The 8,265-nt window shown below is 50.8% G+C and overlaps 1 non-coding gene across 1 annotated transcript; it reads right to left on the bottom strand.

Moving 5' to 3' along the window:
• Positions 1–7,865: 7,865 nt before the first annotated feature.
• LOC122149652 lies at positions 7,866–7,972 on the bottom strand. Its single transcript, XR_006163251.1, has one exon. It is a non-coding gene; the product is annotated as a U6 spliceosomal RNA (small nuclear RNA).
• Between the last annotated feature and the right edge of the window lie 293 nt (positions 7,973–8,265).

Here is an 8,265-nt window from a genome sequence, read left to right on the forward strand (position 1 = left end):
GGATATAGTCAAGGTCATATATTGGCTCTTGTGGACTTGTTTTAATTGTCTTCATCTTCAAGTTGAACTTGCAAATGAGCAGTTGATGGTCTGTTCCACAGCCAGCTCCTGGCCTTGTTTTGGCTGAAGATACTGAGCTTTTCCATCACCTTTTGCCACAGATATAGTCAGTCTGATTCCTGTGTGTTCCATCTGGTGAAGTCCACATGTACAGCTGCCATTTGTGTTGTTGAGGAAAGGTATTTGCAATGAATAAGTCATTGGTCTTGCAAAATCCTATCATGAGATCTCCAGCAGCATTTCTATCACCACGCCCTATTTTCCAAGTACTGGTGATTCTTCTTTGTTTCCAACTTTTATATTCTAGTCACCAGTGATAATGAACACATCTTGATTGCATGTTCAGTAAATTTCAGGCTGTAGATGATGATAAAAATCTTCAATTTCTTCATCTTTGGCTTTGATGGTAGGTGTGTAAATTAGAATAATAGTAGCATTAATTAGTCTTCCTTGTAGGTGTGTGGATATTATCCTATCAGTGATAGCATTGTACTTCAGGACAGATCTTGAAACCTCCTTTGTGATGATGAATGCCACGCCATTCCTCTTCAAATTGCCATTCCCAGCACAGTAGATCATATGGTTGTCTGATTCAAAATGATCAAACTGGTCCATTTTAGCTCACTCATACCTAGGATATTGATCTTTATGCATTCCACTTCATTTTTGACAACTTCCAATTTTCCTAGATTCATACTTTGTACATTCCATGTTCTGATGTTTAAAGGCTGTTTGCAGCTGTTTCTCCTCAATTTGAGTCCTGCTACATCAGCACATGGAGGTCTCCAGGCCAGTGTCACTGTCCCACTATTGCTGGAAAGTTCCTCACACTCACACTTATACACAGACAAGCAGTGAGTGACATTCTCAGACAGAGCCCTCACAGGTTGCACCCGGAAGTGCATAGACGTGACAGGAGCCTCGGTGTCTGAGGGCAGGCACAGGATAAGATGGAGGGGATAGCACAGAACAGCCCCTGGGAAGGTGCCACCGTGTGGCTGCCAGGGGCCGTGGGCTCTGCAGGCAAAGGAGGTCCTGCTGGACGGAGCAGCCATCTGTGTGTCAGCACAATGGGATGAAATGAAGGCACAGGTGGCCTTGGGCTGGGGGCAGCGGGGGTGGCACTCTGTGCTGGGGTCCCAGCTGCTTTGGGGTACCCGGTGGCTCTGAGGGACAGCAGGGCTGGGTGCACTCCTGGGGCCCATGTTAGGCCACCCCTGGCCCCAAGGAGAAGGGAAGGACAGAGACACCAAACAGCAGGAATGAATAGGGAAAGACTCATCATGGGCTGCATGGTGACTGGTGGCCAGCCCCCAGCCCAGGCAGCCGCTCACTTAGTGGCATGAGGGTGACTGTCAACCTCCCTCCAGCTCTGAAGTTTTGTGGTTCTAAAAACGACTCAATTTAAAGCCCCCAGGTGACAAAACCTGTTTGTCCCTTTAGGAAAAGGCAAGACTTCGTCATTGAAGAGTCTCCCCCAACAGAAGTTCGCAGTCAGTGAAGTACGCACCCAGGGTCAGCCCTGCGGCATCTGCCGTGGGAATCTTGGAATGGTCCAGACAGACCAGCCAGTACTACCAGGGACTGGCCCACCCCAGGCAGGGGCCACAGACTGGGCCATGCAGATACACTTTCTGGGTACAGGCAGCCAATGGCACTGGGTGTCTCCAGGACACCATGAGGAGCCACACAGCCCTAGGCTGCTGCCCGAGGGGCTAAGGAGTGGCTGTGAGCTCAGCACCCAGGGGCTCAGTGTGGAAGAGCTGACAGGAGAATTGTGGAACAGGACTGAGTGGACAGGACTGAGTGGAGGGACACACCCCCCTCACCCCAAAAGGCATTTGCTGGGTAGAGATTGGCCTGGCGTCTCTGGCCACGTGCACCTGTGGCGTCTGAAAGGCAGGTGCAGCTTAGGCTATAGGTGGTCTTCCCACAGAGTGGCTGCCCCTCCGGGCTGTGCTGGAATCTTCCACAAAGTGGCACACATCATCCTTTGCGGCCTCCAGAGGGTGTTGAGGGGCCCATGTCAGAAGGGTGGGGGCCAGGATGTGGCATCATGGGTCAGCGCCCTGTGGACTAATGTCACCAGCTGAGAGGAAAGCTCAGGACACCGGCCAGAGGAAGTTCAGTGTGTGAGCCAGCCCTCTCCGAGCAGAGGACATGGGCTCCCTGGACTCGGCCCCTTGGGGACACTAGACCTTATCCCAGACTGCAGGGTGCAGCAGGCTGAACCAGGAGCTGCTGTGAAGGGTCCCCCAGGTGCATAAACGCCTCCTTACCCCACCAGCACCAAGTCAGGCAGGAAGGGGTGCTACCACGAGGTGACTGACACCTCGCCTGAGGCCCTCCCCCTCCCGGACTCATCTCCTCCCCCAACCCCTCCCCCTCCCTGACACTGTCCCAGCCTGAGCTCCTCCCCCTCCCTGACTTGTCCCTTCTCAGTGCACATGACCTCCAGGAGTAGCTCAGACTCCTCTCTGTGCTGTGTCTTTCTTGTTGAATTTTTCTTCTTTTTGCATTTTAAAAGCACTTTTATTTTTAGAGCAGTTTTAAACACACAGAGCAACCCAGCTGAGTGCAGAGTTCCTGGGCCCTCCCTCTGCTCTTTCTTGTCATTGACATTTGCATCAATGAGAGACATCTTTATGACCTGTGAAACAACGTTGACACCTTCTTAATAACCAAAGCCCACAGTTTATCCAGGTTCCAGTCCTCTAGCTGTGTGGCCTGTGGGCTTTGACAAAAGCAGGCCCCACTGTCCCTGTTAGTGTCCCACAGACTAGAAATGCCCTGTGCTCATCTATGTGCCTGACCCAGGCGCCCACTGTTCACTGTGGACCCCGTCTCCGGCACACCCCAGCACCTCTTATTCACTGTGCATCCCAGCACCCACTGTTCACCATACACTCCGACCCCAGCACCCACCGTTCACTTTGTCTATAGTTTTGCCTTATGCAGATGGCCCTGCAGTTGCAATCACACAGCACGTAACCTTTACTGGCTTCTTTTACTTGGGACCCTGCTGGTTAGCACTCAACTGCTAACTGCAAGGCTGGTAGTTTGAACCCACCAGCCGATGCACTGGAGAAAGATGTGGCCTTCTGCTTCTGTGAAGATTACAGCCTGGGAAACCCTATGGGGCAGCTCTTCTCGGTCCTTCAGGGCCCGCACTGAGCAACCTGCACCTAAGGTTCCCGCGTCTGTGTCTGGATGGCCCCTTGCTTCCTCTGGGCTCCTGTCCAGCAGAGCGAGCGCACCCTGAGCCTGGGCCCTGTCCACGTCCGGGCTGGAGCTGACAGCCTCCAGCGGTGACCACGGAGCCTTCGTCCCCGGCAAGGCGGCGCCAGCCACAGCCGCCCAGCCCCTGACCTCTCAGGGGGGTGCCACTCAGCCTCAGGCAGGGAGGCCGCCCCTCCCGCACCTGAGGACGCACTGCCATCATCCCAGGCTTCCGGGGCCAGGGCCCTGGCCATTTGTGGGTGGATTGTGGTACCCAGGCTGCCGCAGGTCAGCAGCCACATTCCTCCCACAGGCCATGGTCTCTGTGCCAGGTCCTTCTCAGGAGACAGGGGGCCCAGCGTCTCAGGTCCACACTGCAGCCTGGGGTCCACCAGCTGTTTGGAGTCTAAGTGCAGCTGGCGGTCTTCCGGGAGGCGGGACCAGGCCTGGCCATGTAGGCAGTGCTGGCAGGGGCTCAGCCCTTGGCCCACTGGGCAGAGCACGCCCGTCACCTGTCCCACGTGCCCAGGGACCCTGGCGCTGAGCAGGCTACCACCAGCTCCTCCCTTGGTTTCTGGAAGCCTCTGCCGGGAGCCCCGTTCCAAGTCTGGAGTCCAGCAGAGGCAGCCTGGGCAGAACTGTTGCCTTCAGGTGCTGCCTGCGGCCCAGACCCCAGGCAGCTGAGGCTCTGGGGTAGGAAGGGACCCTGTGCCAGCCCTGAACTCCCGCCCAACCCCCAAAGAGTGCCAACGAGTTCTCCTGATTAATCACAAAATGCAAATACTGCGTTTTAAAAATATTAATCACACCAGGATAGGCTGATTCATTATTCAAACCCCAGGCTGTGTGCATAAAATGCCAGTGAGGCCGGACGCGGGACCAAGGAGCTGTTTCAGTGAATGGTCTCTGTGTGGGAGCTGCAGCCTACAAGGGCCCCTCTCCTCCGTCACTGGCGCCTCTGTCCCCGCCCCCTGCCCAGCCCCTGTCTGAGGCCCTTCTCTCCCCCACACCCAGTCCAGCCCCTGCCTCCTGCCCATGTGCCCCTCACCTGAGTCCTCTCCTTCCCCCCCACCCGAAACCTCTCCCCTCCTCCCCTCACCTGAGCCCCCCTCCTCTCCTCTCCCACCTGAGCCCCCTCTCTTCTGCCCATGACCTCCAATCCCTGTTCCAGTCCCCCTCCCCCAGCCCTCTTGCCCATGGACCTTGCTGTGCCCCACTGTCCTGAACTTCCATCTTTGCTGGTTTGTCCCCTGTCCATTCGCTTTGGTTCTAAGGGCAAAGCAGAAAGCCCCAAAGTGCAATGTGGTGCCACCCAAAAGAAGACACCCTGCTGGTGCCCACACCCCACCATGACATTCCCGCTTGGGTCATTCACCCTGCAGACAGGGAAGTGACCCATAATCAACGAGCTACTGTGCCCAGGATGAGTTATTCTAGATATGGGCCCATCAAACGACTCCCTGGGGCCCTCAGCCTCATCTGAGCCCATGGACCTCACACCCCTGCTTCATTGTGAGCACTTGGGGGGCTGGTTAAGGGCTACCCTGCATGGGCAACCCAGAGGACCAGCAGGCCTCTCCCTATTCCCCAAATGGCTCAATGTGTTTGGCATACTTTACGTTGTCACATTGTCATAGCGACCCCTCCTTGGGTTTCTGAGGCAGTATCTCTATAGAAGTAGATTGTTCAATCTTCCTTCTGAGGAGTGACTAGTGGGTTTGAACCACCAACTTTCTGGTTAGTAGTCAAATGCCTTAGGCACTTGGCCTTGTTGGATTGACTAACTTCATTCAGCATGATGGGCTCTAAGTTCGTCCATGCTATGAGGTGTTTCATAGATTCATCATTGTTCTTTAATGTTGGGTTGTATTCCAATATGTGTACACATGATAGTCTGTTGTCCATTCCTGTCTTGATGGGCATTTAGGTTGTTGCCATCTTTTTGCTGATCTGATTTGCATCTCTAATGGCTATGGGAATTCCTGGAATGGGAATTCTAGAACACTTACATGTTCCCGTGAGGAACCTGTACATAGACCAGGTGGCTGTCATTTGAACAAAACAAGGGGATGCTGCAGGATTTGAAATCAGGAATGGAAAGTGTCAGGGGTGTATCCTTTCACCATACGTATTTAATCCGCATGCTGATCAAATAATCCAAGAAACTGGGCTATATAAAGAATTCAGTATCAGGATTGCAGGAAGGCTCATTAACAACCTGCGATACACAGGTGACATGACTTTGCATGCTGAAAGTGAGGATGACTTGAAGCACTTACTAATGAAGATCAGGGACTACAGTTCTCAGTATGGATTACATCTCAATATAAAGAAAACAAACATCCTCACAACTGGACCAAAAAGCAGCATCACAATAAATGGAGAAAAGACTGAAGTTGTCAAAGATTTCATATTAGTTGGATCCACAATCCACACCCATGGAAACAGCAGTCAAGACATCAGATGTCGTATTGCGCTGGGCAAATGTGCTGCCAGACCTCTTTAAAGTGTTAAAGAGCACGTCACTTTGAAGACTGAAGTGGGCCTGCTCCAAGCCATGGTCCTTTTAATTACCTCCTATGCATGGGAGAGCTGGACAACGAATAAGGAGGACCGAAGAAGAGTTGATGCTTTGAACTGTGGTGGTGGCAAAGAATACTGAAAATGCCATGTTCTACCAGAAGAACGACCAAATCTGTCCTGGAGGAAGTGCAGCCAGAATGCTCCTTGGAAGCGAGAATGGCCAGACTTCATCTCACCTGCTTCAGTCACGTTGTCAGAAAGGACCAGTCCCTGGAGAAGGATGTCATGCTGGGTAAGGTGGAGGGTCAGCAATAAAGGGGAAGACTCTCAACAAGACGCATTGACACAGTGGCTGTAACCATGGGCTCAAATACAGCAAGGACTGTGAGGATCATGCAGGACCAGGTAGTGTTTCATTCTGTCATACCTGGGGTGGCTGTGACTCAGAGCCAACTCGATGGGACCTAACAATGGCTAGTGAGCTCTAAGGAGCTCCAGTGTCATAGTGGCTCAAGCATCCTGCTGCTAACCAAAAGGTCTTCGGTTTGAAGTCACCAGCTGCTTCATCAGAGAAAGATGAGGCAGTCTGCTTGTGTAAAGACTGACAGTCTTGGAAACCCTGTGGGGGCAGTTCTTTCTCCTCTGCCCTCTGAGCCTGGATGAGTCAGAGTCAGCCCCACAGCAGTGGGTTTGGGTTTAGTGGCTAATGATCACATACATTTCTCCATGGGTTTGTTAGTTGCTAAACTGTCTTTGTAAAATGTGATACTTGTGTCCTCATAAATGACATGAAGCACTAACCCTACATTTGGAACTCAGGTCTTTGCAGACGTCATGGAGTCATTAGGATGGACCCTAATCAGCTACGACTCATGTTCTTATGAGAAGAGATGAAGAGACACAACACAGAGGAGGATGGCCAGGGGACAGCAGAGGCAGAAACGGAAGTGACGGCTCGACAAGCCACGGACTGCCAGTAACACCAAATGACAAGAGAAAGGTGGCAGCAAATTCTCCACAGTCTTCACAGGGAGTGCAACCTGCCTGATTCAGACCCCCAACGGCCAGAACTCTGAGAGACTGAATTTCTGTTGTGTTAAGCCACTCAGCTTGTGGTAATTTGTAACGGCAGCCACAGGAAACACTTATTAGTAAGAAAAATTAAATCTCCACAGAAAATGACCACAAAAGTAAAAACTACCCAAAGCCCAGCCACTTGAGGAAAACAGCTCTGTACGTATTTATAAATAGAAAGAGTTTGAAAACTGGGATCAATTATCCATGATATTCTAATAAAATGTGCACAATTAACTTGATTTGAATTTAACCAAAGGAAAATAAGTTACCGTGGGCCTGACGGAGCAGAACCTCAAACCAACACTCCTTCAGTTGTCGTTGCTGTACGTGCTGTCGCGTCGCAGTGACCTTACGCACAGAACGAAACCCTGCCCGGCCCTGCGCCAGCTTCACTACTCCTACTACAACTCAGCCCGTTGATGCAGCCACTGTATCAATCTCTCATGGAGGGCCTCTCCCCTCTTTCGTCCACCCTCCACTTTACCAAGCATGACATCCCTCTACAGAGAATGGTCCCTTCTGACAACATGACCAAAGTAGATGAGACGAAGTCTGGCCATTTTCCCTTCCAAGGAGCATTCCAGCCGCACTTGTTCTGGGACAGATTTATTAGTCCTTTTAGCAGTCCCTGGCACTTTCAGCATTCTTCACAAACAACTCAAAAGCATCAACTAACTCCTCTTTGATATTCCTTATTCATCGCCCAGCTCTCACACGCATATGAGGCAATTGAAAATACCATGGCTTAGGTTAGGTGCATCCTAGATTTTTTTGCTCTTCAGCTCTTGAAAGATGTCTTTTGCAGCAGATTTGCCCAGTGCAATACATATTTTGATGTCTTGACTGCTGCTTCCATTGGCGTTGATTGTAGAACCAAGTAGTATGAAATCTTTGACAGCTTCAATCTTTTCTCCATCTATCATGATGCTGCTTATTGGTCCAGTTGTGAGGATTTTTGTTTTCTTTTTTTTTTCACAATCATTCTTAAAAATATGGAACACTTCACGAATTTGCATGTCGTCCTTGCACAGGGGCCATGCTAATCTTCTCTGTATTGTTCCGATTTTAGTGTATGTGCTGCCGAAGTGAGCACAGATTTTTGTTTTATGTTTACATGGAACCCATACGTGTTGAGGTGTAATTCATATTATAATGAAATGGGCCAAAGAGTTGGAGTTAGAAAGCCAAAAGGGAAGAATACATACCGCATTTCTAAACCTGAAAGAATTGAGGAAAAAATGGAAGCCTCGAGTTGCAATATTGAAAGTTTCCATGGGCAATATGTTGAATGGTGCAGGAAATATCAAAAGAAGATGGATGGAATACACAGACTCACTGTACCAAAAAGAATTGATCAATGATCATCCATTCCAGGAGGTGGCATAT

The sequence above is a fragment of the Orycteropus afer genome, unplaced genomic scaffold, assembly GCF_000298275.1.
Source record: "Orycteropus afer afer isolate SDZICR_OR568_19922 unplaced genomic scaffold, OryAfe1.0 scaffold00038, whole genome shotgun sequence".
In the NCBI taxonomy this organism is placed as follows: domain Eukaryota; kingdom Metazoa; phylum Chordata; class Mammalia; order Tubulidentata; family Orycteropodidae; genus Orycteropus; species Orycteropus afer.